Here is a 12276-nt window from a genome sequence, read left to right on the forward strand (position 1 = left end):
ATTTTCAATTGCACAGTATTCAGCAATAGCAAGAAATTGCACAGTATTGTGCAATAGTAAGAAATTTTCAATTGCACAGTATTGCGCAATAGCAAGAAATCTTCAATTGCACAGTATTGCGCAATAGCAAGAAATATCTAATTGCACAATATTGTGCAATAGTAAGAAATTTTCAATTGGAGTTATCTTTCTTTGTTCAGAATAGTAGTTGAATCAACTTAAATCATTGTTTTATACAATATACAATGTATATTCACTTTTACTACCAACTGATAAATTAAAACAATCTTTACCATTCAGTGATAACAAGCACTTTATTTTACATTTTAATATTTTATGATGTATTTAAATGAGTAGTTATTGTTGCAAACTCCATTAGAAATTTGAATTGAGATCAATTTTGGGAAAAGGGAAAGGGGGAAGTGAAATAAAAATGGGGGAGGGGGGGTGGTGTTAAATTTTTTTCATTTCAGATTTCATTAATAAAAAAATTTCTTCAAACATTTTTTTGAGAGGATTAATATTCAACAGCATAGTGAAATGCTCAAAGGCAAAAAAAAATATTTTAAGTTCATTAGACCACATTCATTCTGTGTCAGAAACCTATGCAGTGTCAACTATTTAATCACAATCCAAATTTAGAGCTGAATCCAGCTTGAGTGTTGTGTCCATACTTGCCCCAACCATTCAGGGTTCAACCTCTGCAGTCGTATAAAGCTGTGCCCTGCGGAACATCTGGTTAGCAGTGTGTTTACTGGTATTGATTACATGTGATCTACATGTACTTATATATTGGTGTACCTTTGACACAGTTATAGCTTTTTACTAATGAATTGAATTGAATTGAAAATGTCAGTTTTGTCTTGCCATGTTGCTAAATTATTGTCACATGTAATGATTGATACATTGAAAAAAATAAAGGTATCAATTGTATGACAAGAATTTATTTATGAATAAAAAGAGATGTGGTATAATCTTCAATGAGAGATGTGGTATAATCTTCAATGAGACAGCAACCCAATAACACTAAAAACCAAAGACAATTTGTGAGGTCTTATGATCATGTGTGATAAGGATAGTTTCATATAATCAAGGCAAATGATGCATTGTAACCTTCTTGATAAAACATATTGCAGTTGAGAGTCCTTTCTGATACTCTATGCTACTTTAAGAGGAAAAAATGGCACAAAGTAGTTAACTGAAATAGTAAAAAATTTCCGATGTCAATATTAGATTGAATTGAAATTGTATTTCATATTGCATGTTACACATCATCTGTTGAGATGAAGATATTAAATTTCAAAAGTATTGACAATACATATTCTATTTCAGATCAATTCAGCTAAGTCAATTCTGACTGTTGACAGTAGATATTTAATCTATAAAGAAGGGTTCCACCCCATTATTGATTTAAGGACCGCCCATCTACTATGACTGGTTCACTGGACTGGTTACAGGTATGTTTACCAGGTGTAAAAAAATCCACATGGTTTGAAATTAACCTGATGTCACATTTCACTCAGCTTGTTACATCAGGTTGTTATTGTTATTAATTCATTTGTAACATGCATGTAAATTTACATGGATTATGACATGGAATTGGATTATATGTAAAATGGAAATGTTATTTGGTGTGGAATTTTAAATTTTCAACTAATTCTTAAAGTTTCTAAAGATGAAATATGAAAATGCAGATTAAATGTTTACATTTGAGGAATGTGCATTTAAAAGCATTGATTATTGTACTAAGTGTCTTCATGCAGAAAACTAAAGGTAAATATCAGTTAACTGAAAACATTATTTGAGATCAAAGGATGGGTGTTACTTCTGCTAATTTTATGTGCAATTTAGTGAAGAATTTTTTACAGAATTTATAATATCTAAAAAATTGTGGTCATATGGGATGAAATTGTTTTAAACAGTGTTTAAAATTAATGTTCATATGGGATAAAATTGTTTTAAACAGTGTTTAAAATTATAAAAGGAGTAATTGATTGTTCTGGTGAGATTGAAAATCAGGCAATCTTATATAAGTATATTATACTTCACAATTTCAGAGTAAAAGGAGGGGGTCTTTTTTTCTTAAGAACAGTAAAATTGATAGAACCACTTAACACAACTTTTTTTCTTTTTTTCATAATTATTATTGGTTATTTAAAGAAATATTTCATGGCGAAATTAAACCTAATGGTATGATACTCTTCCGTGGGATAATTGGGAATATGTTTTATCTGGTTTTATTTGGAAACTTATCTAATTCTTAAAAATTGACACACACAGTTCTTTATTGGGATCAAAGATCACAGAATCATCCATAAGAATTTGAAATTTGAATTTTTGAAGTAATTGCTATTTAATATCATTATCTTTAAAAGACAAGAGTTGATGAAGATGTTCAGTATAAATACTTCTAAGATGACTAGTGTCTGAGAGATGTCAGCAATTTATTTTAAGCTGAAACATGAACCATGTATATATGTGAAAAAAGCTCTATGTTTCTCATATATTAACATAAATTGTAATGCATATATAACTCAAATTTCATACTTATTTTGTGAAACAGGTACTCAAATCATGGTTAATTACATTTTTAAAATATATCTTTGATCTCTCTTATTCAAATTACAATCTTTATTTAAGTATTTACAATAAAATATTGAAGACCCTATTTCTTTTATCTTCAAATTCATATTTTTCCAACCAGGTGTGAAAATATTTTACACATTCCAAAAGTTTGCCTTTTTATTGTGAGACAAACCTTTTTTGACAAGAATACTAGGTTCTACTTAAAGGTTTCACCCCTAAATAAGTGATCTTTTATTATACAAACATTAATCTGCTATACTAGGTCGATCAGCTGATTTGAGACGGATATTTATACCTATATGTATTACATGCGTCTGTGCACCTATTATAAGATATAGGTGACAGGCTGTTAGGTGTGAAAAAAACCTAAGTACATTAAAATCTCATTAAGATAATACATCTTGTATTTAAAAAGTTAGTTTTCTATTAATAGACAAGTCCTATTAAAATTCTGACGATATTGTACATTCTTCTTTTACTATCATGGGGGTACAAATTACCATGGATTGAAGTAAAAAGAACAGAATTTTTGTGGTGTGGATTTTATCCAAATTCTGCATACAAGCCTAAAGCAAGTTTTTATTTTGTAAGAACACTTAAATGTGCGGTGTACCTATTCCCACCAAACCACAAAAAAAGAACTCCACAAGTGATTGTTAATCCATACTATATACAGTCTGGTACTGTGGTAATAAAAAAGTTGAAAATGAAAATTATAACCGCAATAATGAATGGTTATCTTGAGGAAGTCGCTATAAAAACCACCTTAAAATTCCTTTACAATTTGATTTTATAGTTTTTTCTTCTGACTAGGCTAGTCTATAAGTAGGGACATAAGAATATCAACTAATAAGGTCAAGTCAATAGTAGTTTAAAATTCAATTTTTCAGTTGCAGAATTCGGAAGCTATAGATGAGAAAACCACTTAATTGTAAACGATATTGATATTGAATATCAATTTTGCAATATTGAGAAAAATCCTGTTTAATTCACATAAAAAAATTGAAAATGCAAGTTCAAATTATTGCAATTGTAACCCTGTCACATTTTTCGCAATAATAAAAACATCGCAATAATTTCTAAATTTACAGTAATCTTGAAGCATAAAACTTTAGATGCACCACAAAAAAAAACCCAATTGCAGTCCATCTACAGATTAATGAAAGTAATTCATCCTTTTGTTTTGATTTAAAATATCTTTTGAAGTTAAATCTTCCCACCCATGAATAAATTTTATGATACTTAAAATTATCATGGTTAATTTATCAGTTAAACTTTGAGGTACTTTGGCTTTATATTAGTTTTTTACTTGTTAAATCATGCATGAATGAAAACTGTCAGTTAAGAATTTTACTATCTAATATAAACTTTCTTTATCTTCCTTCTTTATCTTTATATTTTTAAAATCTTTGGGGCAAAAAACATTCATCTTTACAATTAGTTGAGCATGAAAGTTTTTTCACCTAATAACAAAAGAAAAGTTTCTAAAAAGATAAGTTTTGTGAGCCATAAATTTTAAATGGCATGCATGTTAAAAGGAAGTTCTAACAGCTGGAACAATGATTCTGATTTTTGGGATAGAAGTTAATTCTGAAAAGTATTGTTCATTCATTGACATTTGTTTTAGATTGAGTTATATAATTATTGAATTTAACTTTCTGTTTACCTAGTTATTTAAAAAAAAATATGGATGAATTGGAATTGATTTAAACCATTTCAATGATATTTTATAGTTGGTCTTTCTATGTTGTGATGTTACACTATTGTTTCAGGTAAGGGTGAAGGTTGGTACCTATTAAAATGTTTAAACCTGCTGAATTTGTTTGAACTGCCCTAAGTCAGGAACCTGATGATCAGTGGTTGTTGTTATTTGATATTGTTCATAAGTGTTTCTTGTTTTTTATATAGATTAAACCGTTAGTTTTCCTGTTTGAATGGTTTTACACTAGTCATTTTTGGGCCCTTTATAGCTTGCTGTTCGGTGTGAGCAAATGCTCTGTGTTGAAGGCACTCATACCACATCTTCTTATATCTATGTGAACATAATAGTAATAAAATATGTGAAGTGCATCTTCATCATGTTTCTTTCCAACTTAGCAACTATTGATAAGCAATCCTCCTATCTGTTATTAAAAACGTAATTCAAAGCTGTCGTTTGCCGTGAAATTTAGACAAAGATTCATTCTGCATCCATTGTGGAACACTAAACTTTCTTATTTTTCATCATTAAAATAACATGTAATTTTTTTTTTACACCATATCCCTTTAAACTTTTATCCAAGTATGAAAACTAAACTTTTCATGAAAACATGCTTGACAATTCTCATAAATTGTTTTGATTTACGTCTTGACTTTAATTCTGATTGAAATTTGAATTCTCTGATCAATTACAGGTATAAACATTTGCAGAATCAACAAAACTGCATTAGACAAAAATTAAATATCCAGTATGTCAAACATGAAGATAAGATCAGAATACAGGGAAAATAAGACATAAATAAGTAATCCTAGATATCTCAATGATTAGAATTGTATTTGAGCATTGTAACGGATATTCTAAAATAGCAGGTCAACATGATATACATTTATTTAAATGTATTCTACAACAAATAGCAGAGTGCACTCAGAACGTCTCTGTTGACTAATGTTTGGATTGAATTCAAATTGATTTTACATCTGATTTTATGTCTGAAATGCTCCGTTATCTTATTTATTGATGTCTACATTTGTTGACCTGATTTTTGAACATTTTAGAGAATTGAAAAAAAATCAAATATATTTTTTGGTACATGTACTACCCATTTTTTTTTGTGTATAATGTTTTAGGTTGTGAAAGACATGTATATTTTTTTTAACTTGTTTGACATATATTTATAACAGTTAGAGGGTGATTTTCTATTTTTTATAATAAATGTCTTGATAATTACCTGCAGTGCTTAAAGAAGTTCAGAAGGGTACAGAAATCAAGGAGGAGTGAGCGTTCTACTTCCTGTAAAATCTTTTTGAATTAAGGGTAGATCTTAGGTTTGTCATAGCATAGCAATCAGGAACAGACATAGGTGTGCAAAAGGGGAGTTATTTGCCAGAACCCCCTTTAGCTTATGTCCAAAATTTGTTGTTCAGTTTAGTTTTTGGGATTTTGCAGTGGCAGCTACAGAGGGGGGGGGGCTGTTCTGGGGGTTGGATCCCCCTTTTGGGGGGGGGGGTTTGAATGAGGACATATGGTGGAACCTCCCCCCAAACCCACCCACCCTTTATCCTGGCTGGATCTGCCCCTGTTTTCTGATAACGAGATAATTCATTATAGGTCGAAATATAGATATAACATCTGAAGGTTGACCCTTTGATAATCTTGACCAGTCAATGGACAAATGCCAAGCAGCAATTTTTAAATTGAACTTTTATCATTCTATAGGGCTCTTATTAAATCTTATGAAGAAAAATTAAAGATGCATATTACAATTTGTCTTCAATTTCAGTTCTCCAAAGTATCAATTTTGAATGATGCCCTCTCATAAAATGATTTTAATAGCAACTTTGTAACTATTGAAATTACAGGGCACCTTACAAAGGGTTGTTGGGAAATTGTTCTTTGACCTTTGAGTATAAAAGCTTTTAGTATTGTGAAAGCAAAAATATGGGGAACCAGAGACAATAATAAATGAGGTCTTAGAATATAATTATAGGATATTTTACTATAATTGCTAAATGTCCAGTGGCATATATTAGAGTTACATGTTAATCATACACTTCAAATTATGATCGATAATTTATATCTTTATCATTTTTGTCCAAGCAGTGTACAGATTAGAATTTTATCTAATTTTTCGTCTGTTTGATACTCTGTTTGAAAGTGGACCCTTTTAATAATAAATCTGTCTTGAAGAGAGTAGGTTGATACTAAGTTTCTAGTTTTATTAAGTTCATGACACACCTGGTTAAGTGGTCATTGACAATCTGATCTTTGGTTAATTGATTCCTTACAAAAATAATTAGTCTTCTGAAACATTAAAAGTGTTAACTTTTTTTTTTTAAATTAAATTAAATTAAAGGTCATAACCTTGGCAATCAAGTTGATTAAAGTAAAGATTGTAGCAAGTCATGTAAACTCTGAAATGTGCTTAATTAATTCAAAACTGTGTAAATCACCAGTTAAATGATTCTGTTCTGAAACCTTTTAACATTTAACTTTTTTCATTATTAATTAAATTTAAGGTTAGCACCTTGAAAAAAACTGACTAAAGCAAAAAAATCAACATGTCATGTTGCTTCTGAAATATGATTTGTCATTTCACTTGTCTGAATAGCTAGTTAAGTTTCAACTATTCTCATGCAGCATTTTTTTGTTGTTGTTTTTTTATTGATTTTTCTTTATCAACTTTGTTACCCAAGGTTCATAATCACTTTGATATTGCTTTTTTTTTTTTATTAAACTTCTAAATACCTTATAAAAATGTTTAAAATTCTTCAAAAGTTGTCATTGGCCTACAGTAGGGGGAGAGAAAAATACCAGAAATTCAGCAGAATAAAACAGTTTAATGAAATATTTAGCCATTTACCTAATTTATGTTGTCCACTAGGTAAAACCGCTAAAAACATAAAATTTCTTAATTTTACAATTTCTTTTTGCAGATGGTTGTGTATAGTTTGTTCGTGAATATTCAAATTGGTAGACATTTTGTGTATTCTGAAGAGCATGCATTTAATTTCAGAACTATTTATTCTTACAATACTTTGTTTTTTTTTATTTTCAGGAGATTGTTTATATGAAGGCAATACATACAAGGTAAGTCAAAATACATTGAATGAGTTATCTCCCATGTTTCATAGGAAAGAAGGAATGAGTTACCTCCCATGTTTCATAGGAAAGAAGGAATGAGTTACCTCCCATGTTTCATAGGAAAGAAGGAATGAGTTACCTCCCATTATTGATAGAGACAGGGGATTTTTAACCCTATTAATTCAGTCATTGTGAATAAAGCTTCTCTAGGAGGACTATATTTATGCCTGAATGCCTATTTATTCCGTGAATTATACTACTGAAATCATTGATACGATGAGTGATACTACTGGTTTTGCTGAAAGCTTCCCAACTAACTTTTTGGACCAACTGTGTGAGGGCTGTATAGGTCAACACCACCACCATCATCATTATAAGTATTACATCCTCATTATGAACATACATTTCTTTATGCTTCCTGCAATTATTTCTGTCAAAAGTCACAATTTTCATTGGTTGTAACTAAGATTTCAGCTGGTCAGCCATCAGGTCAAAAGGAGTATCTTTCCAGTAATTCAGATTTATTCTAAGACAACTTATTTTAAAATGTTTTTGTATATTTCAGCACCCTGTAAGCTAAGCAATTTATATGATCGATTCATCTGTTGTGTTAATTAGTCAATTATCAGTGGCGGAACCAGAACTTTTCTCAAGGGGGGCCCGCTGACTGACCTAAGAGGGGGCCCGCTCCAGTCATGCTTCATGATTCCCTATACATGTATAATCAACCAAATTTTTCCCACGAAAGGGGGGGCCCGGGCCCCCCAGGGCCCCCCCTGGATCCGCCTATGATTATATATCTTATTTAGCTTATAAGATTAAGATATCTTATTTACAATATGTAGTTAATATCTAATTTGTTTTTTTAAGATAAATCTCTTTTAGTTGTAAGATATCTTACTTAGTTTTTAAGATATCTGAATTAGTTGACAAGATATCTCATTTATATGAATTCTTATTAAAAGATACACTGTTTCATCTTTTTTGATGTATAAGCTATTGCATTTAATTTTCAAAAGATCTCAAGTAATTTATTAAATATCTTTATCATTTAATAAGATATCTTAAAAATGAAATGATTATAAAAACAGCATGCCGTAAATAGCTCTTAAGTTAAGGTCATGATATTTTAATACCTAGTCTGTAATTTATGTAATGGTTTTGGACTCTAATACATATTAACCTTTAGGATTATTGGAAATATATGCACAACAATGATGTATACTTAAATAATTTGTAAATTTATTCAAACCACATTTCCAACCCATAAATTATAATTTAAAATTGCAAAAAACTATCAGCTCGTAGTAAAATTAATGACATATTTTACATTACTCCACAGTGCATTATGCATAATAATTTTTTTTACCCAGAAGCTGTTAAATAAAAACTAGATACCTGTAACTTTGAACTGAATCAACTGTAATCAGATACTTGTAATGTCAACCTCAGTAATGAATTTTAATAATCAGCATATCACAGAATAGTGTTGATATTTTCACTTTGATGTTGTTAAATAGAATTATTTATTCCCCAGATTTATCAGGAGACAATGGTACTCGACATTAAAGACCTCTTAACTAATTTGCATAATCCTGGTCAAACCTGTGCTTAATCTTATTGCAATGTAAATACATCCTCACTCACCATTGTTTGATTTATAGATCAAAACTGGAAATTTGCATGAATATTAAATTTGTTCACTTTCATAAGTATGGAATTGTTTGGAAAGTCATTTTTCAATTGTTCCAAACTTGTTGGACAGTTTTGATGTTTGTCTTGAATTCAGACCAAAAATGCTAGAACTGCAACTTATCGCTATTTTGTGCATTTTTCTTTTGATCTTTTTTTGTGATAATTTTCATATCATGCTTCTCGCTTGAGATGGAAAAATTATCGCTAGAAACTAAGGAGGCCATGTGGCGTTGCTAACGAAATTGACATGAAATTAACAACGTCGTCATAGGTAAAATAGCGATAAACATATTATCATTGGTCATCTCAACTCGGTTGCTTTTCTCACTTTCGCTGTACCAGCTCAAGCGAGAAAATCAATCTCGTTGAGATGACCAACGATAATCTATAATTATAGAATATTATTTTTATTATATATTCATTGATTCATTGTTTGATTGTTTGGTGCTTAATGTCTCAGAAGGACTTGAAACTGAAGGTTTTGAGACACCATGGTCTTGAAGAATCTTCAGGAAATATTGACCTTTAGTATGCATTCCTTTTCTAATGTATATGTATAGAAAACTTATCTGAAAAACTTTGAGATAGGGTCTTGGACTCATTTCATAAATAATCATTTGAGAAAATGTATTTGTGAGACATGAATTTTTCAGTTAATTTTTTTGGCCTTAAAACTTTTTGTGAATCGACTAATGTCCTGTCTGCACTTTGAATTTGTAATTTTCAAAAAGGTTTTAGAGACATGCTTACTCATTGAAAGATGACAACTGACAGATATATGATGTGTTAGTTATTATTAAGGTTGACGTAACTCTTTTGAAAGAAGATGACCATCTATACCACATGAAGAACAGTTATTATTAAGGTTGAAGTAACTCTTTATAAAGAAGATGACCATCTATACCACATTGAAGAACATATTTGAAGATGTCTGTCTTTGATTACACCTTGCATTATGCAAGGTGCAGTTTAAATTTATGAAATATGCATGTCTTTTCATTGGAATTGTATGAATACAATAGATGTATAATTGTGCACTCAGTAAGGACAAAATATAAAATTCTTATGTGTAGGGTTTCCCTGTCAACCAAAATTGTCTTACTTATTGCAATCCATGAATATCTAAATCAACAATTTGAGTCTTTGAATTAGTTTTTTCATACTGAAATTTAAAAAAATACCCAATAGTAAAAAAGTATGTGATTGTAATTTAGAGAGATATTCTGCTTTAAAATGATTTATTTGGTTTTCCAGCTTCAGCTAAATGTAGATTTTTATCCATCAAGGTTTCAATGGGAATTGGAATTGTAGTTTGTTTATAAATCAAGAATTTCATCATGGATCTATAAGTGCAAGATTTAGCATACCAAAAATAACAGTTAGTTTTATTACATCCCTTTTATCTAAATAATAGTTGTAGAGGAACCAGATTAATTATACAATGAACATTTTGTAAAACATTAAACAAGAGAATTGTTTATTCTTTCAAAATTGTTTTGAAGCATAATTTGTGTAATATACTAGAAATAGACAAGAGACAGATTGAGATCTTAACATTGCAAACATTCAGCACCTGATAAGCCAACCTGTTAGACAGTAGAGTTCAGAAGGTAGACATCAAACAAAATGATCAAGTGTTTTAATCCTCAAGTTGTCTTTAATATTGATAATACTATTACATCATTACATTTTGAAGAGGGTATGATATTTCCCCAAACCTACAAAGAGTTTATATATTCTTATCTTGCATATTATGAATAGGCTGTCAGTACTTCAATAACTGTTCAGTTTGTTGCTGAAGATATACTTCTGAAGCCAACCTCTGGGTGTGGAATTTTCTTGGTGCATTGAAGATCCATTGGTGGCCTTCCACTGTTATCTGCCCTTTGGTCTGGTTGTTGTCTCTTTGACACATTCCCCATTTCCATTCTCAATTTATTTTTTGAACAGAATGAACTGACATTACTAAGTTGCCAAACTTGTGACTGATCTATTTGTCTTTTTGAACAATACAATATGTTTAAACTTATTCTTTATGAGTACTTTGGCTTCATCCACCAATAAAAACTGACCTGACTATTAAATAGCCAAAGGTGCTAAAATTAGTTGAGTTAAACTCCAATCAATCAATATATTTTAACTAGTACTGAATTTTTTGATTTTAATAAAAATCAGATCTGTAAATTGACTGGATCCTTTCTTTTGATAATAAAAGAAAAAGGGATGAGAAGAGAAAAGTTATTGTTTTTATTGTATCTAGTTTAAATAGATTTTATTGATTGACGGTGAAATGTCTTTGCTTTATGTTATAAATATTGACTTTGAAAGAGGCTAATCTTTAATACTTGTCACTGAATCAATACATTTGTACTTGTCAGATAAGTAAAGGTAGTGTGAACAAATTGATCATTGCAATCAATTGAAAATCAGGATGATTTTTTCATGTCATATATTAATCTGTAGGTAAATCAGAAGATTAGGGAATTAGAAGTTGAATTCCAAACTTGTAGGCATGGAAAATGTCTGGTATAGATTGTTTTATTCTGAGAAAGTGATGGGTTAATCCAGGATTTACAGTGCCAAACCTAATAAAAATAAGCATTTACAAGTCGATTGCTGGTTAAACGTATTTTTAGAAAAAGGCAAAAGATTACCATCAATATTTAGTCTACAATACTGTAAATTCTGAAATAACAAAGGTACAATTCATAATTGGTTAACAAGGTAATGAAATTTGATTCTACAAATACATGAATCGGTAACCAAATAGATATAGGAAGATGTGATGTGAGTGCTAATGAGACAACTCTCCTTTCAAATAACAATTTATAAAAGTAAACCATTATAGGTCAATGAACGGCCTTCAACACGGAGCCTAGGCTCACACTGAACAACAAGCTATAAAGGGCCCCAAAATTACTAGTGTAAAACCATTCTAACGGCAAAACCATTGTTGTTAGAATATTATTTTTATATGAAAAGATCATCAAATCAAGCAAGGGCAGATCCAGCCATTTTTAAAAGGGAAAGGGGGGGAGGGGGGGGGGGGGGGGGGGGGTTCAAACCGAGGATTTAGGAGAATTCCAACTATATGATATGTCCCCATTCATTTGTTTAAAATTGATCATCATAAAAAGGGGGACCCCTCCCCCTGAATCCGCCACTGTCAAGAGTCAGTTCCTAGCCCTTTACTCATGGTCTGCAAAAGTTTGGGT

At 30.4% G+C, this 12276-nt stretch overlaps 1 protein-coding gene across 1 annotated transcript in view; it reads left to right on the forward strand.

Annotated features, from left to right (window-relative positions):
• The first annotated feature begins 1368 nt into the window (after window positions 1–1368).
• The window catches only part of LOC143044756 (extracellular matrix organizing protein FRAS1-like), a 92787-nt gene continuing 81879 nt past the window's right edge, over window positions 1369–12276 (forward strand). The window contains exons 1-2 of the mRNA XM_076216890.1: window positions 1369–1457; window positions 7341–7372. The gene's annotated coding sequence lies outside the window, so the exon portion shown is untranslated. The remainder of the gene's footprint in view (window positions 1458–7340; window positions 7373–12276) is intronic.

Source organism: Mytilus galloprovincialis, chromosome 9, assembly GCF_965363235.1.
Source record: "Mytilus galloprovincialis chromosome 9, xbMytGall1.hap1.1, whole genome shotgun sequence".
NCBI classification, from domain to species: domain Eukaryota; kingdom Metazoa; phylum Mollusca; class Bivalvia; order Mytilida; family Mytilidae; genus Mytilus; species Mytilus galloprovincialis.